This window comes from Ictidomys tridecemlineatus, chromosome 1 (genome assembly GCF_052094955.1).
Source record: "Ictidomys tridecemlineatus isolate mIctTri1 chromosome 1, mIctTri1.hap1, whole genome shotgun sequence".
Lineage (NCBI taxonomy): Eukaryota > Metazoa > Chordata > Mammalia > Rodentia > Sciuridae > Ictidomys > Ictidomys tridecemlineatus.
Window position 1 is genome coordinate 254,782,534 of NC_135477.1, and position 24,775 is coordinate 254,807,308.

The 24,775-nt window shown below is 50.3% G+C and overlaps 2 long non-coding RNA genes across 3 annotated transcripts; one reads left to right on the forward strand and one right to left on the reverse strand.

Moving 5' to 3' along the window:
- Positions 1–927: 927 nt before the first annotated feature.
- LOC144365676 (uncharacterized) lies at positions 928–15,033 on the reverse strand. Its single transcript, XR_013424414.1, has 2 exons — positions 1,644–15,033; positions 928–1,502 (listed from the first exon to the last, which is right to left on the reverse strand). It is a non-coding gene; the product is annotated as an uncharacterized LOC144365676 (long non-coding RNA).
- Positions 7,023–15,269, forward strand: LOC110599142 (uncharacterized). 2 transcript variants are annotated; one of them, XR_013424412.1, is made up of 3 exons: positions 7,715–8,334; positions 9,054–9,235; positions 14,986–15,269. It is a non-coding gene; the product is annotated as an uncharacterized LOC110599142 (long non-coding RNA). The 2 variants fall into 2 exon arrangements; XR_005728173.2 differs by lacking the exon at positions 9,054–9,235 and having other exon boundaries at positions 7,023–8,334.
- Positions 15,270–24,775: the final 9,506 nt, after the last annotated feature.

Consider the following 24,775-nt stretch of genomic DNA (forward strand, 5'->3'; position numbering starts at 1 on the left):
GGAGGAGAGGCCAGTTGAGGACCCAGTGGGAAAGTGGCCCTTGGCAAGTCACGAGAGGGCCTCAGGGGACACCAGCATGTGGTACCTTGACCTTGGACTTCCAGTCTGCCCAACTTTGAGAGGGTAAACACATGCATTTAAGCCACCCAGTCTGCAGTGCCTTGGCATAGCAGCCTGAGCAGAGTAGTGCAGCACTGCATGGACAAGGACCCCTCGCCTGCTCCATAGCCCCAAGCTTTGCCCTGAGGAGCACTCTGCCTCCCGGGTACAGAGCTCTTGTCACCCAGAGCTCTTGTCACACGGCTGACTTCTGTTTCAGAGCCCCAGGAGCTCTGAATAGCTTGACTGGGCCCTTCCAACCCACCTGCCCACTACCTAGGGAGGCCAGCGTGTCCTGCTCTGGGCCTCACCCCTGCCAGCGCTGCAGTCTGCAGTCACACACCAGCTGGAGTCTGCCAGGGTATTTTGAAACACAGGTGCCGGGCAATGACTCTCTGCTCTAGGAGGGATGGGAAGGACGGAGCTCTGCCCAGCGCCTCTGGGCCTCTCTGCCCAGCGCCTCTGTGCCTCTCTGCTTGGGCTCAGGGGCTCCCAGGCATCATTGCTGCTCCCTCCCTGACCCACATTCACCTCCACCAGCCTTGACTTGCCCAGAGGGCCAGGACTGTTACCCAGTTAACTAGGAAGAAGGACGCTAAAGCCAGGCCCACCCACCCAGAGTTTTCCCAGGCCAGACAGGAGGCAAGGAGAGGGGCCCGACATTTAGCTTCTGTTACCACTACCATTATTATTATTATTATTATTATGTTATGTGGATCATTGCAGCCATCTCTCTGCTGCCAACATTCATTCCTACCCAATATGGGATAGGCACAGTACAAGATAAATTAGTGAGTTTTGTTAATGAAGCCAAACCAAGTCATAGGCTCTATAAAAAGACAACTATATTAAAACATGGCATAAATTACATTATATAATGAAGATGGTACAGAAATGTGATCCAGAGCAAGCAGGGCACGGAGCAGCCTCTGCGAGGAGGCAGCCAGCCTTTCACTCAAGAGCTTGGAGCTCTCAGTAATTGTTGAAGAAACGTTTCCGCACCCGGCAGGGAACCAATTGGCGGCCTCACCCTGGTTCACGGAGACCAGCTTGAGTTTTCAGAGCAAATGTTCCCGTGCCCCTGGGAGTCTGTGATGCAACCCTCCCTCTGCCCTCTGTTTATCATTTCTGAGAAGCAAAGACGTAATTGCCACTTGCAGTTTGGCCTAATTACTTGTCTGGTGCTCCGCTGCCCTCCAGGGAGAATCGACTCTCTTCTCCCCAGGCCTCCAGAGAAGGGACTGCAGTCTGCCCTGGAGCGGCCTTGGGTGGCCCTTGTGGGCAGGGGATTGGAGACCCTCCGGAGCTGCATTCGTATTGGGGTGTCTCCGGGGGTGGGAGAAGGCGGAGGCTCCCGGCCTCTAGTCCTTAGCAATCTGCAACAAACTGCTTTCTTGACAGTCCTACCCCGCATTGGGACAGGAGAGAAGAAGAAGGAAGGACAAGTTGGAAAGGAGAGGTGTGTGTAGTTCTCAGCCCTCCACTCCCAGCCAGGATCCCTCCCAGGCCTGCAGCTCCCCGATCTCCTACCAGTCTTCACTCACAATCTTAAAGGTGCTGAAAGCTCGTTCCTGTATGAGAAGCACCTGTGCCCCGTGAAGTGGCCCAGTGGTGCCGCCGGTGTGTGTCAGGTCGAGCAGGGGGAGAAACGAAGCCCAGGACACAGGGGACCTTCAGTGTTGCCTGTTGATGTGACAGTGGAGGAGAGGTCAGTCAATCTCAGGATCCTGGGAACGTCAGACGTCATGAACCTCGTCATCGCCTGTCTCCATCCCTCACATCCCTTCCCAGGCCCCCCCTCACCAGGAACCCCCAAGGTGCCTCTCATCCCTCACATGGCTGCATTCCCCCTTGAACATGTACTTGCTGCTTTTCTAAACAAACCTCTCTTCCCTCGTGTACACCAAGGCCCTTCTCCAAGGCCTCCTTGGACCCCCTGCCCACTGTGACACCGCCTCCCTTTCCTTCCAGTCACCATTGCCGAGTCCTCTTCTCACAACTCTCCTTTACATTCCCAGACAAGTCAGGCTCCCCCAAAGGGCAGCAGGGACCTGTCCACCTGCAGCCAGCAGCCACCGTCTCTGGTGGCCTCCCAGGAGGGGGCCTCATGTCCCACTCTGGCCAGTTGAAGCCACGTTCCGGCAGCTTGCAGCCAGCTTCTCCCCCTTTGTCCACCAGCTGGTCCGCTTGTCCGTGTCCGAGGGCCCTTTACAGTGTTGGAAACAAAACCAGGTAAGACAAGGAAAACGTGCTCAGTACCTACTGCGCCAGACGCTGCACCACTTTTACATTCAGTGACTCATGTGGACGAGTTACTCTGCCTCTCTGTGCCATGGGTGACCTGTCCAGGTGGGCCTAGTGACACGAGGACCAGATCCGAGGTGTATTGCTCAGGACTGTCATCATAGACATGAAAGGCTCAGCTCAAATCCTGGCCCAGCGGACCTGAGTGGCTGTTCCACCCTCCTCCTCGAGAGGCGGCTTAGCCCACTTCACAGACAAATAAACTGAGGTTCAGGGAAACAAGTAGCCCTGGAGGTAATGTTGTGGCCCTGATTGGCCAGCCCAGGGGACTCCTGGACATCATGAGGACACACAAAGCCTTTCTGAAACCTGGAAAATAGCTGTTGCCTCCCTGTTTTCATCCTTCACTTGAAAATTCTCCCACACAGACCAGTGACTTTCCAGTGCCTTTGGTCACAGCCCTCGGTGACAAGTGTGTCACACCACAACCCAGAACACGCACAGGAAAAAGTGAGATCAGAGTTTCATGAAACGATCCTCTTCCTGCGATCCATGTGTCCCCGGCTGGGGTCTGTGGAGAGCCCCCAGAAGGGAGCGGAGGCTGGGCTCAGCTTGGCAGGTTTTTTACTTACTCCACAGAACGGAATTGAGGATGCATCAGAAAGGCCAAGCAGAGATTCAGCAGAGATTCATCCAGGAAAGCAGGCAGCAGAGCAGCCGAGGAGCTGTCCTAGGAGGAGTCTGTCCGGCCTCGATGTGGATCACCTGTGTCTGGTGGAGAGGGGAAGGGCATGCAGCTCCTGTGTGCCAGGCCGGGCTGCAATGCCTGCTGTGTCCAGCACGCTCCGTGGGCAACCACTCAGTCACAGGCCACGTTGACAGCAAAGGAAGCCAGAGAGTGCCAATCCTGGAGGCCCCAGGAAGGACAGAAGAGGATGGAAGATGGGGGTCCCCAGATCACTGCTTGGACACACTGCTGCTCATTCATCAGGACAGTTGATTGGCGGTCACAGAGTGAAGAAAAACTCCCATCGTTGGCTCACTACAATACAGAAATCACCCCAACTAATATGCAAATGTTCTCCAAGTCTTTAGACAATTCAGGGTCAAGAAAGTGGAGGAAGAGATTCACAAATTTTACCCAAAAAAAAAATAAGAATAATAATACTTTGAAACAGGAAATGCTCTGCATACTAGGCAGAATAGCATCTCCCCACAATTCATGTGGACCCAGATCCTCAAAATGTGACTTTCCTTGTAAAGGGGGTCTTTGCAGATACATCGAGGTAAAATGAGGGCATATTGCACTGGCTGGACCCTTACCCGATGGCCATTGTCCTTATGAAAAGAGAAATTTGGACTTGGAGACACACAGGAGACAAGGGGTGTGAAAACAGGGGGAGACTGGGGTGGCACAGGGGCCCCCGCTGCACCAGCACAGGTAGAGGAGAGGAGCCTTCCCCAGAGCCTCAGGGAGACCACAGCCTGCCCACACCTCCATTTGAGATTTCTGGTCTCCAGAACTGGGGAAAACTAAATTTCTGTTGTTTTGAGCCACCCAGTTGGTGGGAGTTTGTTACAGCAGCCCCAGGAAACCAATCCACTCTGTAATCCAAGCTCTGTGTAATTTTAAGAAATTGCACTATTTTTAGTTCTGAGCCACGCGCTCCTAGGAGCTGTCATCCCGGGTCTGTGTTTCCAGCTGGAGGATGTGAGCCGAGCCCCCAGGACGAGTCCTCTCCTCCTGTCAACTGGCCACAGAAATCCCTGGAGTCTGGTTGCCAAGGGAACCCCGGAACCAGCAAGCTGTCTGCCCAGGAAAGATACAGATGGTTCAGCTGCCCTGCCAAGCCCCGCTGCCCCCAAAGGATGTCTAGGTCCACTCCCTGCAGTGGTCCCTGCTACAGCAGGAAAGGGAGACCTCAGCCTGGAAGATCAAGACCCTGAAAGGCCTGGAGCAGGTGTCTCCTATCCCCCATGAGGCTGCACCTAGAACCTCACCCAAGAGGCTGGACACCTGCTCAGGAGGCAGGCGATGTCCTGTCGAGGCTCGCTAGCCAGAATCAACTAGCTTTTCATTATCCTCCGGTCATCTGTTTACCTTCCCTTCAAGCATTTGGGAATATGACAAATTATGCACTAGATGGCTCTGGAATCAAATTTCAAAAGGCAAAACCAACTGAAAACGCAATAGCTCATCAAACTGGCTCAAGGAATCTCTGATGAGTGACCTGTACAAACAGACGTCCTATTAAACGTGGATGATCATGCATGGGTTAGTGTGCCAGGGCTGTCCCAACAAAGGACCACAAACTGACCAACAGGAAGACAGCATCTCTCAGCCCTGGAGGCTGGAAAGGAAGGTGTGGGCAGCGTGGGTTCCTTCTCAGGCCGCGACGAGGACTCTGCTGTGGCCTCTCCCCTGGCTTCTGGTGGCTGCTGGCATCTGTGGTGTAGGTTGGCCCAGAGGTTGGCCCAACCTCTGCCTCATCACCACCCGAGTCTCCACTTTTCAGAAGTCATGTGGGGGAGGGCCACCTGGAATGGGGGAGGGCCTCCAGAAGACCCTCAGCCCAACTTGACTCCTCCATCTGCAGTGACCCTTCCAAACAAGGCCACATTCTGAGGTTCTAGGGATGGGGACTCCAGCATGGAGGTTTGAAGGAGGACAAAATTTGACCCACAAATTTCACAGAAATGATTTTGATGGAAAAGCTGCACCTCAATGTCTTTGGTTTGCTTTAAGTGGAATTAATATATATAACAGCTTGGTACAGCCACTTTGGAAAGCTAAAAATTTTCTCTCTAACTCTCTTTCATTGCTGGGAATCATATCCAGGACCTCACACATGCCAGGCAAGTGCTCTACCACTGCGCTGCACCCACAGCCCCAAACTGGAAGTTCTAAAAAAGCTAAATAGACTCACATTCCAGTGTGCCTCAAATCCACTCCAAGACGCACTGAAAGGAACATGCACCCCAAGAGACACTGCAAGCCTTAGAGAGCAGCACTGTGGTATTTGCTAAAATCTGCCTACTACCCACCTGCAGGAGGCTGGGCAGTGGATTGTGGTGTGTTCAAACACTTGGCAACTAAAGGGAGCATACTCCAGTGAAAATTTGCTGAGCTGAATTTATTAAATACATATAGTTTTATGTATATATCATGCTCAAAGACAGGTTTAGGACAACTGTCTCATCTCTACTAATTCCTAGTGCACTGATTTTGGGCCAGTTATATAACATTTCTAAGCTCAGATTTCTTTTCCCTTCCACAATAAATGAAAAGAGTTCAGTACTGTGTGGGTCAGTTTTCCATGGCTATAACAACATACCTGAGGTAATAGACTTAGAAAGAGGAAAGGAGAAGGGCAAGGTGGCTCATGTCTGTAATCCCAGAGGTTTGGGAGGCTAAGGAAGGAGGATCACAATTTCAAGGTCAGACTTAGTAACTTGATGCATTCCTATCTTAAAACAAAAAGGCTGGGGAGGGTGGAGACTGGGGTAAAGCTCAGTGGTAAAGCACCCCTGGGTTCAGTCCTGGTTACCCTCCACCCCCCAGAAAGAGAGAGAGAGAGAAGCTCATGGTTTCGGTTGACCAATGTTCTTGGCCTGTGGCAAGGCAGTACATCATGGCTGGCGCACCGGGCAGAGGAAAAAAAAAAAAAAGAGAGAAGAAGGGACTAGGTTCGCAACAGTCCCTACCAGAATGCACTCCAGCCACCTAAATTCCCCCCACCAGGCCCCACTTGTCAAAGGCTCTACCAAGTCCCTGTAGTACCGTGGACCTGGGACCAAGCTCCAGCATGTGTGTCTTTGGGGAACTTATCAAAGTCATAGCAAATACTCACCCTGAAAGAATCGAGCGAGAAATAGCATAAGCTCCAGGCTCGTAGCTGCTCGATAAACAGCTGCATTTTATTTATTTATTTATTTATTTATTTTTAGTGAAAGAGGAGAGAGAGAGAGAGTGAGAGAGGAGAGAGAGAGAGAGAGAATTTTTAATATTTATTTCTTAGTTCTCGGCGGACACAACATCTTTGTTGGTATGTGGTGCTGAGGATGGAACCCGGGCCGCACACATGCCAGGCGAGCGCGCTACCGCTTGAGCCACATCCCCAGCCCTAAACAGCTGCATTTTAAAAACACTAGGCCAGAGGACTGTGAGACACTGGCATAAGAACTTGGATGGTAAGGGCAGGGGGAGCCTGCGGGGTTCTGGGATGCGGCTGGTGTGGGGTCTGGCCTGGCCTCTTGGCAGTCTTTCTCCAGCTGTATGCTGGACACATCCTGGCCTGTGTACGTGTCCTACTTCATCACACAACACATTCCCCAAAATGCACGTCAAAGCATCTATTTCATGGATCATGAGGAATAACTCAAGATAAGAGATGTAAGGCTTGTAGCACAGCGTCCCCACAGTTCAGGAGCTTGATAACCATGCTGGTAGAGTTGTGTGGTCCCTTATGTAAAAACTTGGGATTCTTGGCACTAGAGTCTGGGGGTCCTTAAGTAGAGAACGTGGGCACAGCCTGAACATCACGCCTCGCAGCAGGGCCTGGGGGCAGCAGTCCCTACGGTCCTTGTATGTTATTCATGTCTGGGGATAAAGGGAGTCTCTAATTAACCCTAAGTCGGCTCAGATCAGTTTTGCATCCAAATAGATTTTATCTCCAAATTAACTGTCCCACCCCATTTTTTTTTCCCAGAGTGTACTGGGTTTTGGAATTATGGATAAGGGACTGGGCACTTTTGTTGTCATGACATGGATTATAAAATGTGTCTCTCTGCAACTGTGAAAGTAGACAAGCTGGTGCGCTCCGAGGACATTCTTTCAGTATTATAGGACTTTTGCTCTCTGCAGAGACTTGAAAGCTGTAAGGGAAACAGGAAGTACCTCCCAGGATTTACTAAAACAGATGCTGTGGTTTCAGAGGAACCACAGGCCACCCCCATCCTGGCAGCGTCTCTGCGGCTTCCAGGGGCAGGTGTGACCTCACCATGACGACCTCACCGTGATGCTGGGACCTTCAAGGATCTCCCATCCATCAGCTCCCTCCAGGTACCAGTTCTGCCCTCTGTCCACGGTGTCCACACCAGCCCTGGGCAGCCGAGTGAGGAGGTTCATGGTAACGGACTGTAGAGTAAGACACCAGCCCGGCAGAACGCAGAATGCCAATCAAATGTGAATTTCAGTTCAATAACAAACCATTTTTTGTGTAAGTGTATTCCATGGAATATTTAAAATATACTAAAAAGTTGTTCATTATTTATCTAGAATTCAACTTTAACTTGACTAACTACTTTTTAATTTTATTTTCAGATTTTATTTATTTATTTAACTAGCAGTCCTGGGAATTAAACCAGGGTGCTCTGTCACTGAGCTATGTCCCCAGCCCTTTCTCTTTGTTATTTATTTATTTATTTCTATTTTCTATTCTATTTCAGGGTCTCACTAAGTTGCTGAGGCTGGCCTAGAATTTGCAATCCTCCTGAGTGTCTGGGATTAGAAATTCTCCCAGCCAGAATAATTGCTTTTTATCTGGCAAGGCTCCAGGGGGTGCATACCACCCACACTACCACCCACACTACCACCCGCACCCACCCACCACCCATTCATGTGTTGAAGCTCTGATCCCTGGAACCTCAGAATGTGACTTTACCTGAAGATAAGCTCCTTAGAGCAGTGATTAGGTCTAAAGGAGGTATTTGGGGTGTGCCGTAATCCGGCAGGGCTGATGTCTCAGTAAGAAGAAGAGATACCAGAGGGAAGGCCACGTGGGGACACAGCAGGAGGGCGGCCATCTGCAAGCCCAGGACAGCAGCCTCGGGAGAAACCAGACCTGCTGACACCAACTCCCAGCTTCCAGAGCAGTGGAAAACCCGTTTCTGTTGTTCAAAGTGTCTGTGGCACTTGGCTCCAACAGCCTGAGCAGACAGACGCACAGCCAGCCTGCATCTGTGCCGAAGGGAGGGACCTGTCCGGAGAAGGTGTGTAGCAGGTGTCTTGGGTCCCAGATGGGCTGGACCCGGAGGCAGGACACTCAGCAGGGGAGGCAGCGTTCTCCCCCTGACCGTCTCTGTCTGTCCCTGTGATACAGTCCTCTGCATAGACTCACCTCTACTTCCTGCCCACCCTGCACCCATGTCCAGGCCCTTCCTCGGTCAGCAATTCACTTAGATCCTCCCAAGCCAGGAAACTGGCCTTACTTATAGGAACACTGAGGTCCCCCAGGGGACACGGAGGCACTCGGGGCCACACAACTCATGGAGAGCCAGCCATGGATCTATCCTGGTGGGATTCCAGGGTCCCCTTGCCTCCTATTTTGCCCACTGTAATTCTGCAATTATTAGGCACCACAGAGGAGAGCAACCTGCCGACTTGAGCTTTCCCTCTCTTGTAAATGATGGGTGGATTCCAGACTAGAGCAGAGCCTGTTGGACCTGAGGTTTGAAGGAAACCTCAGGGGAAAGGGGAGAAAGGGGGTGTGTATTTCACGATACTGCCAGGGGCTAGACCATCCTGAGGGTGGTGGGACAGTCCAGAATCAGCAGCCTAGACACTCTTGCACTGCCTGTACCTGACCTGGTCTGGCGTGTCCAGCAGAGCAGCCCTAATAAAATCAGTGGTGTCCCTGATTGGGACCTAAGAGCCTTCCAGTCCAGTGTTTCTCAATCTTGCTGTCCTTTAAACCACCCCGGGACTGCAGCAGTTCCTGACGTCAGGCCATCCCCACCCATTAAGAGGAGGTCTCCAGTGGTGGGCTGGATGCCAGCAGTCTGAGACAGTCCAGAGGATGTGACGTCATGGAGGCTCCTTCTGGGTGACGGAGTCCTGGCCCGGCTCGCCCACACCCCAACCCACATGGAAGGGCCAGGGAGCTGGTAAAATGTAAGTTTGGCTCAAGAGGCTGGAGTGGGCCTGGGGGTCTGCACATCCCAACTCAGCAAAGTGGGATCCTTGGGTGCCCACTGGGAGCTTGTGAGGTGTACACCCCAGCCAGGACCTGCAGATCAGAACCTGCCTTTCACTACAGTGGTGTGGGCAAAGTGGAAGCACATTAGAGCTTGAGGCACCTGACCCAGCCCATTTGTTTGGCTGGATTCCTCTTCATTTGTTGAAGCAAAGTCCAGAGAGGATGAAGCCGCCTGAGCCATGGGGCTGCTAAGGCAAGAAGCTTATCTGACATTCAAGTGGCTCCTTTCCACCTCTCCTCAGCAAGGAGCGTTGGTTTCCATGGCAATCATGGTTTTAAGCAATGTGTAAAACTCCCCCTCCTGTGGCATTTAATCGAGGAACAATAGGAAGTAAAGAGCAGAAATTGGGAATCGGAAGTTATGAAAATAAAACAAAGTGCCCTTTTCACCCTCTCTTTGATTAAAATAAGATGGAGGGGCTGAGGATGTAGCTCAGTGGCAGCACCTTCCTAGCATGTAGGAGCTCCTGGGCTGAATCCTCCACGTTAAAAAAAAAACCTGTCACCTGGAAGTCCTCAGGTATAGTAGTGACTCAAGCGACACAGAGAGGGAGAAGCCCCTTGGGGAGTTTTGGATCATTTCTTTTAGAAGAATCGTCAGGAATTTAACCCAGCCCAAGGGAAAAAATATGAGCTTCCTTTGGCTCTCTCAGGATGGGCTTGTTTTGGCATTGTAAGAAAATAAAATAAAAGAAGGGCGTTCACCGAAAGGAAATGCTGCTTCCTCTATTCCGGAGACCACACAGAGCTGGAGTGATTGATTAGCCCCAAGTGGGCAGGCAGCTGGAGGGGAGTCACGGGAGGAATAAAGGAAGCTCTTCACAGAAATCCCAAGCTGGAGCTAGTTTTTAAAAAGGGTGGAAAGTTATTCAGAATCAAGTCAGGTGATTCAGGTGGGTGACCAGACGCACTTCCACGTTAGAAGACACATCTGGAATGCAGCTATAACACGTCACTTCTGGTTTCTCCTGTGGACTGTCCACTTGTCCTAAAAGCAGTTCCTTAGAAAAGTTCCTGTAACGGTGGTCCACTTAGTGTTTTGAATATAACCCTTACTGCTCTGCCATTGAGACTTATTATTTTTTAATGTTTATTTTTTGGTGTAGATGGACTCAGCACAATGCCTTTATTTTTATGTGGTGCTGAGGATTGAACCCGGGTCCCACCCGTGCTAGGCGAGTGCTCTACAGCTGAGCCACAATCCCAGCCCCAAGACTTATTTTTTTTTTTAACAGACATGTTTCTTTCTCTTCCTCTCTCTCTCCTCCTCCCTAATCTCTCTCCCTCCTTAATTTCAGGGAAACAGGATCACCTTTCTTTCTTCCCCATCCTGGGCAGAGTTATCTGTCCCTGCGTACACATCCACCATGGGAACAAAGTAATTCAGACTTTGGGATGGCACCAGAATATCTCAGAAATGACTGTCTCCCAGATAAGCAAGTGAATTACAACTCAGAGAACACCTGGAAGGTAGCCTTTGAGTCACCTCTTTAAGAGTCCCCTATTCCTGCTGAAGGGCAGAATTGCAGCCTCGGGGATAGGAGTCCCTTATATTTCTCATTTGCTAGCAAAGCAATAAATCTTCTTTTTCTTTTCTCCCAAACCATGTCCTTATTATTGGATCGGCTTAGTGGACAATGACTGAGCTTTCAGTAACAAATGTGGTGACCCAGATGGGACCTGGAGCAGCCCCTGCTCCAGCTTCCTTGGGTAGGTTTGGGTCTCCAAGAAACCCCACTTCCATGCTGAGGATGCAAGATTGCTGGCAGGAGAGTTAGGGGGTGAGCGAGTTGCCTCAGGTCGAGCCAGAGGACCTGTTCCTGTGAGTAAAGGGAGGGACTGAAGGACGAAAGCTCCCGACTTCTCTCCCTGACAGGTACAGCTTTGCTCCATCATGGCCCTCTGTAAGAAAAAGGAAACTCAGCGAAATTGCAACACCTTTAGCTCTCAGATAAGTCTCCTGCTGTGCATGCTGAGACCCTTGATTCTACACATCTGGATCCTTCACAGGAACATCTGGTTCCTCTTTCTGGGAACATCTGTGTCACCAATGGTATAGGAGTCACCAATGGTATAGGAGTCACCAATGGTATAGGAGTCATGGTTAAGCTGGACTTGAAAATCTAGGGATATTTACTCCCTTCTGGCCTGGTCTAGGTTCTCATTACAGAAAAGCTTCCTGGGCTATAGAAAAATAGGCGAAACTAACCTGGCCTCCACCCTACCTTCCAATCCCCTTTGCCCGTGGAGGTGGAGCCTACTGGCCGTAACAACCTTGGCAGTAAGTTCTAGCACTGTGAGTTGATGACCCAGGATCAGGAATGGTCTCTTCTTTTAAGATCTGACAGGACAATCCATTTGGCCAAGGGCGGGGCAGAGCAATCCTTGCTACAAGAAGCAAGGGGCAGAGCCATCCTTGCTATTACAGTGTCCCATCAAACTAAATGCCAGGGAGAGTGACAGGATAAACAACTGCACCCTGAAAAGGAAAGGACAGAAACTAAGGCCCACCTGTGTTTTGTAGGCAGCCTCTGCAAAGGGATCTCTAAGGGAGCTAAAGAAAAGGATGGAAAGTCTCCTCCATTGCATATCATATGCCTAGTGCAAGAAAAATGCCCAACAGGAGCCTCTGGGTACAACTGACTTGACGTTGGTGGCATTGTGATCATGACAAGAGAGCAGGTCAGGCCCCAAAACATCCTGTGCTGCAACCTCTTGAGTACAACCTGGGAGGAAAAGAAAATTAAGACTTAGACTTTACATAGGCTGAATTGTCCAACCCTCTCCTGGGATGAAATTTGTTGTGTCAATTAAATGCACAGGTAACATTCATAAGGATTGTTTCAGAATATAAGTTCAAGAGAGGGTCTGAAACTAGAAAAGAGATTTAAGAAAGTTATATGAACGGAAATATATTTTAGTATGGAAAATTGGAAGGTAAAAGAAATGTTTCTGGGTGAGAAAGTATTTTGAATGGCAAAGTAATATTCTTATGCTAAAGTCCAAGACGAAAGAGAGAACAAAACTAAGAATGTAAACAAGGTCTAAGGTTTATAGACGATATCAGAAAGTTTGTTTGTGATTGAATTTGCTGGAATTAAGACAAAGTTATTCAAATTTTAACATATTAATGTGAAGCAAAGTCTGCATCATTGAACTGCTCTTATCTATCAAGATGATTTTCTTGTATCTGTTAGGTTTTATTACTTAGGGAAACTAAGTAACAAATACTAGAAAATACAAAATTAGGGTTTGTATCTGATTTTAAAGTCTTAAATGATTATTTCACAACTAGCTAAATTACAGTTATTTTAGGTCACAACAATATAGCTGACACCCTAAATATACCTGACTAGATATATGTATACATCTGAGAACTACATCTGTCTGAGTCTTGTTTAAATTTATGTAAAAGTTTACAAAAGTTTATCTAGGTTTATTGGCAAGGTAACAAATAAGTGTTCTCTTTTATACATTGTATCTGACATAGAAATGCCACCTTCATATCTGTTTGCTTTGACTAAGTTTTTTCTGATTATTAACACTGTTTCCTAAATGTATAGGCTCTCCTTTCATTTGTGCTAGTTCTGCTAACCCATGCAGATCTGTGATTATTGTTACCATACACTATGGATTCTAAATTTTATTTTAAAAGTTACACTTAGTTAAATATAAAGCTTTAGGACAACTCTTAACCAAATTGGGTTCTCCAATCTAAAATTGTATGTCTCCTTCAGATTTATATAGAAATCCCAAATTTGGTTGGTATTTATTTATGTCTTTTAATGTTTTATAACTGGATCAATGTAACTTGTTGTCAATAAGTTATATATAAAATTTTGTGTTACTCTTTACACTGGGATGGGAATTTAAATATATTTTGGACGGTCATAAGGAGATCCTGGTTTGTTCAAAGGTTGACAATTTGTGGACCAGGAAAACATTCTGCCACTTTTCCACAAGCGAGAAGTTAAGAGCTCTCTTGGCCCCTCTGGTTAGTCTCAGGTGTAATGTTGCACAGTTAACTGATGTTCAGTCACACGCAGGAAACGATACATGAGGACTTTGTAGAGTGGTGTTGTTTAAACTGGGCAAAGGTCAGACCCAGGACTAAAACACTTTTCAAGATTTGTCCAGAGGCCAGCCTTGCTGAGTTAAGTCTCTGCCTCTCATCCTCCTCCATGGCAGGGCGACTCCACACCAGGCTAGAATTAAGCTTATTTAAAGTTGTGTTCAAAACAGAGATTTTTGTTGTTGTTGTTGTTGTAAAGATTGCTGTGATCTCAAAGTAAACAGGGGATATAGTAGAAAACTTGAGTCAAGTTTTAAGTAGATTATAAAAGAAATTTAGGTTTGTGGGGATGGGGCTGTGGCTCAGAGGTAAAGCACTCGCCTAGCATGCGTGAGGCCCTGGGTTGGATCCTCAGCACCACATAAGGTAAAATAAAGACATTGTGTCCACTTATAACTAAAAATTAAATATTTTTAAAAAGAAATTTAGGTTTGTAAAGGAGTTTTAAATAAAGTAAAACTTGTATGTAATTGAGTTGATAGATATATGGGTCTTTGTAGAGGCAAAATATATGTCAAAGATACATTAATGTTCATTTTGTGTTTTCCTTGTAAAACCTTACAACTGTTGCCTGTTAGAGTTTGGCAGAAACACTACGTCTCACAGAGCAAACTGAATCAATGTGAGACCATAAGTCATCACCTATAGGACAGACAGGATATGATGCTGACTTGCAGTATGAATAATGACTCCAATTACAAGAAAGGGGTAACTGTAAAATTATAGAGATGGAAGTCATGACCCATGACTCCCACGTTAAAACTGGTCTGCTGGATGTTTAAATCCAAAAACTTGGAGACCAAAGTCAAGGAGGTCAAAGGGTCAAAGAAAAACAGCCAACATTTTGGCCTTTGCCCTTTAAGATCAGCCAGGACCTGGAGGATAATGGGACCCCTCTCTGGGCCCTGAGGAGTCACCCGATCTGCTGATGGAGGGTGGGATTGAGAGGACTCGAGAGATTCAGAAAGCCAACCAGTGCACATTCTGCAAAGAGGAGAGTCATTGGAGAGAGAAATGTCCCTGATGCTTCCAGGAGAAGCACTGTGTGGTCAGCAAGACCCTGACCCATCCTGGAAGATGGCACCATAGCTAGAGCAACGTGAAAGGAGCCCAGAAGCTTCACACATGTCCCCGAGAGTGCTCTCTGAGGCATCTCAGCTCACTCTTAAGCGTAGATAGGTATCAGGTCCGTTTTGACCAACTTGGTCCTAAACAAAACACCCAGCAGGAGAAGGCAGCCTAAGCACAGTCCCACGTGGACATTTAAAAGGGAAAACAATGGTATACACTTGTGTCAGCCTTCCCAAGAGTAAGTAAAGCTGGAGACTCTAAAGGAAGTGTCCTTGTGTGGGAGTGTCTAATAACGATGACCACAAAGGACTCTAGAGTCACAAGATTGTCCTGAGTCTAATCTCATAGACCTACAAATCTCCCTAACCTCCTACACAGATAAACTTGATTTGTTTTTCACCGGTACGATTATAAGTTACCATCTCCAAGGTTTTCAGAGACTGGCTGAAATACTAATTGCTTTTGTGCTAATTGCTTACAAAAAGTAATGCTTAGCTGTCTTGTTGATTGTTGTCTTAGCAGATCCCTGCCCTATGCATGCCTTGTCCTGTCACCTGCCATCTGCCACTGTGGACCCCTGGACAGCCCTCATGCTGAATACCCTTAACTTCCATGCCCCACCTGATGGAGAACAAGGACTTCAGGTCACTTCCCCCAACACTGCCCCTTTTCAGCAGGAAGCAGCTTAGAGATGTCATCGCCCATTTTTCCATAGAAATAAATGGAATGTAGAAGTTGATAGAGGGGAGATGTGACAGTGGCCACTTTATGGTTTGAATACAGCCCTTACTGCTCTGCTACTGCAACTTATTTTTTAAACGGACGTGTTTATTTCTCTTCCCCTCTCTAATCTCTTCCACTCTCTAATCCCAGGGGAAACAGGATTACCCTTTTCCCCATTTTAGGCAGAGTTATCTGTCCTTGAGCACATACCCGCCATAGGAATGGAGTAATCCAGATTTTGAGGATGGTACCAGAGGATCTCAGAAATGACTGACTCCCTGATTAACAAGTGAAGTACAACCCCAACAGAGAACTCTGGAATGGAGCCTTTGGATCACCTCTTTAAAAGTCCCCTGTTCCCCCAGATGAGCAGATGTCTCCTATGCTTCTCCTTTGCTAGCAAAGCACTAGCCCTTTTTCCTTTGTCCCCAATCCATGTCCCTATTATTGGATTGGCATCAGGGACAAGGACCGAGCATTAGGAGACATCTCCATTTCCGTCATTAGGAAAGGCTTGGGACTTCTCAGGTGCCTCCTTTGCAGGGCAGAAGTGGTTCTGATGCGTTGTCAAAAGCATGTCCTTAATTGTCACGTTCTCTCTACCTGCTTCTCACCCCTCCTCATTTCTCTGTTGGGGATCATTCACTCTCAGGCTCAGGTCAGAGGCTTATTGTGGGTGTTGCAGGAGAAGAAATTCACCACCTGGGAAGGGTCAGGGTCTGGCCATGGCAGGGGCAGAAAGGCAGGCACCATGTGGGTCAGCATCCTGGGCTGCATAACCAAGTGCCACAAACTAGATGGATTATGGTTTCACAGCTTTGGATGCTGAAGTCCAGGACCAAGGTGTCAGAGGGTGGCATTCTGCCACCCACACAAGGGAGTCCCACCTTGCTTAGCCTAGCTCCTGGGGTCTGGAGTCTAGCAGTCTTTGGCACTCCTGGCTCACTCCTGCACCACTCTGTCTTGGTCACGATGTGGCTTTCTCTGTGTGGCTCTCTCTCCACGTGGCTGTCTTCTGTCAAGGATGCCAGTCATACTGGGTTACGGGCCTTGCCCTTCTCCAGTACGAGCTCACCTTCACTAATCACATTCACAGAGAACTTATTTCCAAATAAGATCACCTTATCACCAGAGATACTGGGGTTAGGACCCCAACACATCTTTGGGTTGGGTTGATTGGTTGGTTGGGTTTTTTTTGGAGGTGGGTGGGTGTGGGCACCATTCAACTGGTCACACCACCTTTGTCACGACTGTTTCTGGAATTGTATTAATTAGGTTCACCCAGACTGTGATTCTCTGGAACTACCCTTCATTCAAATCCAGTCTGCTGCATCCCTGGAAGACCTCGAAATATAATTTTTGTGGGTTTTTTCTTCCCATCATCCCTCTCAGGTGCCCACTGAGCAGGCTCCCCACTTCAGGACTGTGAAAAGTGACAGTTAACAGACAGGGTGTGTAGTCCACAGCCAGGCTCTCGAGAATCAGCAGGGAGGGGCCAGGACTAGAGAAGGCAGAAGTTCTGAAAGAGCCCTGGAGGGGAGGGAGCCTCATGGCACTGCTTGGGGCTGGCCACAAGATGTTGCCTGCTGGGACAGTGGGCTGGAGCCCCACGGTGGAGGAGGCTGGGTCCTGGACCAGTGGACGGGGCTGTTGGAGACAGGCATGAGTGTGGGCAGTCAGTGGAGCCTGGCCAGAGGCGAAGTGGAGCTATGGAGGCAGAGCCTCTGGGCACTGGCCTTCCCCACACAGATTGTCCTTGTCCTTTCATAGTGGCTGATGTCAGCCTTTGCACATCATCTTCAGCTGCCCAGGACACCTCTCGGGTTTTCCTGCCCTGCAGGCATGCCTCCATTTCCACAGGTCAGGACACCCCAAAAGCCCTTTCCTGGCAGCATGAAGGTGACCTAGACTCTGAAGGAGAGGCAGAGGCGGGGTGGAGGTCTCCTCTGGCACCTGGCGGTTTGCATGTATTAGTTTCCTGTGGCTGCTGTAACAAATTGGGTGCCGTAAGACCACAGGCACATGTTCCCTCACAGTCCTGGAGGCCAGATAGCTGAGGTCCACATGTTGGAGGCTCCCTCCTTAGAGGCTCCCGACTGCAGCCTCGGGGCTGCTGTCCTTCCTCTGCTCCCCGCAGCAGAGCCCCTGCCACCGCCTCTGCAGTCCCCTCACCTTCTGCTCTTCTGTGTCGACTCTGCCTGCTGGCCTCCCTGCCAGGATAATCCGGGATAATCTCCCGTGTTGAGAGCCTTCAACTAACCACATTTGCAGAGTCCTTGCCATAAGCAACAATCACTGATTCCAGGAATTAAAAGCTGCTATTTCAGGGGAACATTATTCAGTGTAGGACAGAGAGGACGGGGCTGGAGTGCATCCTCATTGCCTGGTAGAACTGGCAGGGAGCGGTGGACGCTGACCCTGGGGCCCAGGTGGAAGCCCGCCCTTCCCCAAACAGGAACCCCGAGTGGACCTCATGGAGGTCAGACCCACTGCCTCCCTCTCAGGCTCTGACACAGGTTCTCCATGTGTTCAGGTGGGTGTGAGGGGTTCAGAGAGCTCAGACAGGACAGGCTCGTGAGGGTCCCTGCATCTGCCTGGCCCAGGAGTCTCTCTCTACTCGTCTGGCCTGGAACCCCCAGGGCTGGCCAGCTTGGGGCCCCGTATGGCCAGCTCCAGCTCTTACCCCACCTCTCCTCCAGCACTGATGATCCCAGGTTCTAATCCTCACCATCATGTGGGGCTTGCTGGAAGCAGATTCTCAGCCCACCCCGAACCTGCGTGATCAGCCTGCATTTCTCCAAGATTCCCAGAGCCCTCGCAGGGAGAGAAGCGTGGCTGGAGCAGAACTACTCCAGGATCCCTGCTCACTCACCCAACTGCTCACTCGGGCCAAGTTCTGGTCTTTTCTCTCCCAGCAGCAGAGTGTGGGCTGCTGCCTCCCAAGGGAATGGGCGTGTGGTTTGGAAGCCAAGTGGTGCTCATTTGGTTTCTGTATCTTCCTGAGACTTCATCTGTTTTGAATTTCAGATAACATTCTAAAAAGGCCTGGGCTGTTATTCCAACCCAGGGTGGGGAAAGTGCGCTGGTGTTTAACAAAGTGGAGAAACATTTCTGGGGCTGAATCTTGGCCTCTCTCAGCTTCAGACCCAGCCCCCCACCCCTCCCCCTGGCTTCCTGCCGGGTAATCTCTAAATCCCATCTGATTTGGACCCTCCCTGGGAGGAACATCTGCTGTTTGTCTGCCTAGACTCTCTTCCTCTCCTTTAGAGAGGTTCTCTTCCCGTGGGAGGGGGTTGCCTGGCACAGCCTGCTTCTGCCACCTCCACCGGCCCATCACATGACCCCGGTCACATGGCAGCCACATGACTCAGGCTGCCTCTGTCTTCCTCTGTGCCCTGGCCACAGTAATTGGTCCAGTTTGGCATGCAACTGAAACTAGCCCCTCAGGGTCCTTCCCTGGGGCCTTTCACATTGACACTGGGCAATAGTCTCTGCTCTCCAAAGACTTCTACACTGCAGTGATGTCAATGGGTACGGCTGACCAGAGGTGCTCCCTCCTGCCCCATGGAGAATGCCCTGTGTGCAGCACAGAGAAACCCAGGTCAGAGGCCCAGCAAAAGGGCGTCCCAGCCCCATTCCAAAGCCTGTTCTAGTTCCTGAGTCTCTGGAGTCACAATGCACCCTTGAAATCCCCAGGGTCCTAATTCATTCCCTTTTCAGTCTAAACTAGTTTGAATTTGATTTCTGTCTTTTGCAACTGAAAAAGCTCTGATTAACACCTTTTCTTCTTGGCAATCTTTCAATATCTGCCATCCTGGGGGTAGGATCACACACCTTTGCTGGCCCTGGAGACCCTCCCAATGTAACTCCTCGTCCCCCACCTCCTCCCACGGTGCTGAGCTCCTGCACTCCAGTCTTCACAGGTGCAGATGCCCTCTGGCTCCTGCAGGTGTCTGCTGGGCTCTTGCTGGTGCCTGGGGCCCCTCCCCCACTGGGCTCTTCAGGCCCCTGATCCCTCTCAGAACCTCAGTCCACACCTGGGCCACCGCATTACGGGTTCACTGTAGTAAGTCGCATTTGGGTTGCTCTTTGCCAGGCTGTGAGCTTCCTGGAGGGACACTGGGCCTGTAGCCCTAGGGCCCAGCGGATTGTGGAATCACAACCTGACAAATATTTTAGGCAGAACATCCAAACTCACCACGTGGCCCTTGAACCCCAGGACCACAAACAGGTTGTGTCTCAGTGGATGTTTGTGAATATGAGCTTCAGGAGGGCCATGAACTGTGTCTGGGCCTCCCTTCACCTCTGGGAAATGGGGGGACTAAAGGTGTGTGCCTTGGGGGCTTGTCAGGAGTGCGCCCGGTGCCCAGGAGCATTTGGGACAGCGCTGGGCCTCTCACAGGAATCCAGAGTGTTGGCTTAGACCCTTCACGTTTCCTCCCCAACCTCTCCTGCCTCGCTCTCAGCCTTTGCCTCTCTTATTCTCCTGCCATTTCCCCTCACCCTGTCCCTGTCTGCCAGCAGAGTTACCCACCATCAGCCACCATGGGCACACATGCCCACCACGGGGAGATGCATGGGGCTGCTGTTGGTAACTGGGAGGATGTACTGAGATGCCCCAGAAATGGAAAACAGTGTCCACCATCATTCCACTGTGTGTGTTTGTCCAGCCCAACCCCACTGAAGCCAGATTTAAAGTTAGGTAGTCAGTGTAGTTAGGTAAATCGGGTCTACTACCGAGTGAAATCTAAGATGGAGGCCATGCTGGGAATGACTCAGGGAAAACACAGGACAACTCATGGAATGTTAATGAAGTCCCAAAGAGGCCCTAGGCCAAAGTCCACCTGGAAGAAGTATTAATGAATAGCCCCCAGCAGATTTGAAGATAGCCCATCACATAGCCCATCACAAAGAAGTGATAATGAAGTCCTTCCTGCCCTTTTGGCCCACCGGTGTCCCACCCCTCGGGCCTTCCCACTCAGTTCCTACTGAGAACATGGACATGCAGAAATGTGAGAGACGTTCCTGGGGCTCAGAGGTCACATTGCCCAGTTAGGAACGGAAACAGGACTGACAGGAAGCCAGGAGGCCAGCACCAGAGAGGCGGACCTTCCGTTGGGTAGAGCATGGAGAGAAAAGAGAGGTACTATCAACTGGCCACTGCCCTGGGCAGGTCCTGCGGAACCCACGTCACCTGGCCAGCCCTCAGAGCGTGTGGGTGGGATGTGCTGATTTCCTGTTCTGTGGATGAAGGAATCAGCATTCAGAGGAGTAAACTGTGAGTCCACACAACAGCCCTCTAATCTTCTAAAGCTTTTTTTTTTTTTTAAACTGGAGATTGAGCCCAAGGGCACTTGACCACTGAGCCACATCCCAGCTCTTTTCATATTTTATTTTGAGACAGGGTCTCGCTCAGTTGCTCAGAGCCTTCCTTCGTTGCTGAGGCTGGCTTTGAACTTTCATTCCTCCTGCCTCAGCCTCCTGAGCTGCTGGGAGTTGGCTCCCTTTCTCTCCACCACACACCAGGCTGAGCTCCTAGGACAGGGAGTTCTAGAACTTTCCTTGCCCTCAATCTTTGACTAATTAACAAAGGGAAGGGGAAGCACCACTTTCAAATTGTACAGAAGGACAGGACTTCATGTTGCAATGTACAATTCCCAGAATTCTAACAAAAGTCACGGAGGAGACAAAGAAAGCAGAAAACTTTGGCTGGTATCAAGCTGATCTGGAAACTGCTGGAGCAGCCACTGAGTCTTCTTTCGGTGCAGGAGAATCTGCAACTAATTCTAAGCCGGCACCATTTCCCTCCATGCTGTCAAGCAGTGAAGGGACAAGAGATGGAAGCGAACCAAGTGTCCATCAGTGGATGAAGAAATAAACAAGATGTGATATATTGGGGCCATAGAGTAGTACACAGCCTTGAAAAGGAAGGATATTCTGGCCATGTCCCAGGCCTCATGGTGGCTGGATGTCAGGCTGGACAGCCCAGTCATCCCTGCCTCCTTGAACCCCGTGAAACCCATGTTTCTAGAAGGGTCTCCCCAATCCCTCATCCACCAGCAGCCCAGGAATTGCTGCATCATCAAAGAAAACATTTCTGGCAACCAAGCTGAGCAAAATCTCAGCTTAGTGTGGTTTACTGAAAGGAAAGATGGCTGGCCTGCTGCCACCAGCTGCCTTGCGCCTGGACTTCCAAGGATCTCGGCCGATGCTCATGCTGCTCTTGTCTCAGCTCCTTCATCTGTAAAGCTGGAGGCAGCTGCCCGGCTCTGAGGCCCGAGACCCAGGGCTGAGAGCGGGGGGTGGGGTGGTCCTATTCCCAGGGCTCGGAACTGACGAGCTGTCCCCTTGGGCTCGGAAGGGGGGTCTGGCTTCTGTCACTGTGCCGGCTTCTGAGACGCTGATTTCCAGCCAGACTGGACATCTCCCTTACAGACAGGCGGGTCCAAGCCACCTGTTCTTGCCGAAGGAATGTGAGCAGAGGTGAAGTGAGTCCTGTCCATGCCTAGGCAGAAAGAGGCCAGGGTCCCTCCTCCCCCTTCCGGCCTTCATGTTTCCGTCAGGACTCTGAAGCCCTGGGACAGGAGCCCCAGACTTTCTATAAAGATAGTAAATGCTTTTGGCTTCCCCTCCCTGCACAAACCCAGTCACAGCTGCCGCACAAAAGCATGACAGACCATCTGTGGACGAGTGGGCAACTGTGTGTCAATAAAACTTTATTTACTGGCTGAGGTTGTAGCCCAGCGGTAGAGCTCTGGCCTACCATGTGTGAGGGACTGGGTTTGATCCTCAGCACCACATAAAAATAAATAAAATAGGGCTGGGGCTGGGGCTCAGCGGTGGAGCGCTTGCCTAGCACATGCAAGGCCCTGGGTTTGATCCTTAGCAACATATAAAAATAAATAAGTTGTATCCAACTACAGCTAAAAAATAAATATTAAAAATTAAATAAATAAATAAAATGAAGGTCCATCAGCAACTAAAAAATATATTAAAAAAATAAATAAAACCTTATTTACGAAAGCAGGCATCAGGCCACAGACAGCAGGGTCAGCCCTCAGCCCTGATCCCACCAGCCTTCGAGCTGCTCATCTGGAGGTGAGAAGGCCTGAGTTTCCGGTGAAAAAGCAGCTGTGGGGGGCTGGGGATGTAGCTCCGTTGGTGGAGAGCTTGCCTTGCATGGGCAAGGCCCTGGGTTCGATCCCCAGCACCAAAAAAAAAAAAAAACTAGCTGTGGGGTATTGTGGGAAGGAAAGAATCATCTTCATTTATTTGACACCAACCTGGACCCAAGATTCCGCCAAGAACCAAGCTGATGGGCTGCTCTCGTGGCGCCTGCTGTGGGAGATGTCCAACAAGGCAGCAAGCAAACAGTAAACGAGGCAGTGCAGGACGGGAACAGATGGTGACGGGGACAGCACCTGGGACTCCTCGCTAGTCAGGGACCAGAAGGGCCTTGCTATCGCTAGGGTACATCTGAGCTGAGACTCACGGGTGCAAGTGGGACTGGTGCAGAGAGCTTGGAGGAGCCTCCCAGGGATGTGGGGGCGGGGCACCACCGCAGGGGCCCTCCAGGAGAAAGGGGACGAGGCATGGGAAGAGCCAGGCAGAGCCAGGCCAGGTTCATAATAAGAAACCCACGGGGCACTGCGTGGAGAACGGATCACGCCAAGGTTCTCAACCTGGCAGCGCATCAGAACGGCCTGCTCGGCTTGGGGTCCAGATGGCTTGTCCCACGACCAGCAGAGTATCTGATTCCGGACCTGTATGTCCTTTCCTGCAGCTCTATTAGAAAATAATAATGGAAATATATTTCACATAGTTCTGGAGCCAGAAGTCCAAAATCAAGGCACTGGTAGATTCCGTGGCTGGTGAGGGCTGCCGTCTGGTTCATAGACGTCACCTGTTGCTTCACCCTCTGAATGGACAGACACAGTTGTTCACATGGCAGAATGGACCCAAGGGACAGATGGGCCAGGTGGCTCTCTGAAGCTTTGATATAAGGGCATGACGTCCATTCAGGAGGGCAGAGCCCACCTCTTATTGTCATCACACGGGGATTCGGTTTCACCATGAACTGTAGAGCGACACGGACGTTCAAGCCATAATAGCACGTCGGGGATAGGCCCAGGAATTTAAATGTTGAACATGTCCCTGATCCAGGGAACACACTTTGAGAGAACAGATGTATTTCAGGAAAACTTGGACAGCGCCAGCAAAGACTCCCCAGCCACCCCGTCTGCATGGCACCTCCCCATGGCACAAGGCGCCCGTCCCTCCCAGCAGCCAGCACTCTGAGATGCTCCGTTTCTGCTCACTTGTTTCCTTTTCTGTCTCCCTTTTCTGGGATGTAAACCCCGAGAGCAGACAGCCTGTCTGTCCTCCCCCCTCCAATGCTTCCAGCACTGAGAACAGCAGGTGCTCAGAGGGTTTCTTCCCAATGCGGGGTGAGAGTATGGAGATGGGGGACAGCAGCAGTGAGGTGAACAGCGAGATGGCTGGGGACAGTCCTCCCCTGGGTGTCACGTTTCTGCACATTGATGAGCACAGGGACTAACTGCCCTTTGTTCCAGATGACGTTCTCAGGTGCAGAAAGCATCCTTGGAGGAGAGGCAGGTTCGGTTATTGTCTAATGTGATAAAGGTAGTGTCTCCCTCTCAGGCAAAGGCTGGCTGTGTGGCTACTGCCCATTATAAAACATTCATGTCCCTGAACTCAGGGGTCCCCCGCTGGGAAGCAAACCCACTGTAGCAACATTCACCAGAGCCCTCCATGGTCCCTTGTGGGACTTGGGGGATATTGAACATTCGCTTGTGCTCACACACGTCTTCTCTTTTCTGTGTTCTCATGCTTTGACATCTGGGTTCTTGCTGACCCCAGAGGATGTTCCCTCCCAGGGCTGACCAATCCCTAAAGAGAGTAAACAACTGTCATGGAAGTGAGTTTTTCCAATGCCATCTAACTGGTCCAGTGCCCAGACCCAATCCCTCCTTCATCAGACTCCCTTAGGGAGTCACTCTCTAGGTCACTGACCATGTGGCCTAATTGCCCCAGGGCCATGTGCCAACTAGGGACAGCACTATCTCTGGAGCCTCTGAAGTGGTGCACAGCAGCCGACCCGACTTTCCGCTCCTTCCCATGGAAGCTGCAGTGAAGGAAGGCTCTTGCCTGGTCCCCTGCTGCCTCATCTTGGCTCTTCCTGCATGGCACCTGTGCCCCCTCCTTAGGAACTATGAGTGACAAACTGCCCTGCATTGGCAATCCTCACTGATCTTCCGGCCTTGCCATACCTTACGTCTTCTATTAATACACTGGGTTGTAAAGCGACATGCTGCTTGCCCTGCTGGGAGTCATCAAGTCTCGGACCCAGGAGCCTCGTGTCCCTGGGCGGCACCCCCGAGGCAGTGGTGACTTTGGTACCTTCCAAACAGGAGGTAGGTTTAATCCAGCGCCTTCATGGTTCAGGACAAGCCCCAGGCCTGCTGCGGCCAGGAAGAAACAGACCATCTGGAAGCAGAGGCTGGCCAGCTCCCATGGGTCTGAGAAAGTGAATCCTCTTGGAGGAGCTGTGGCAGGGGACATTAGGTTC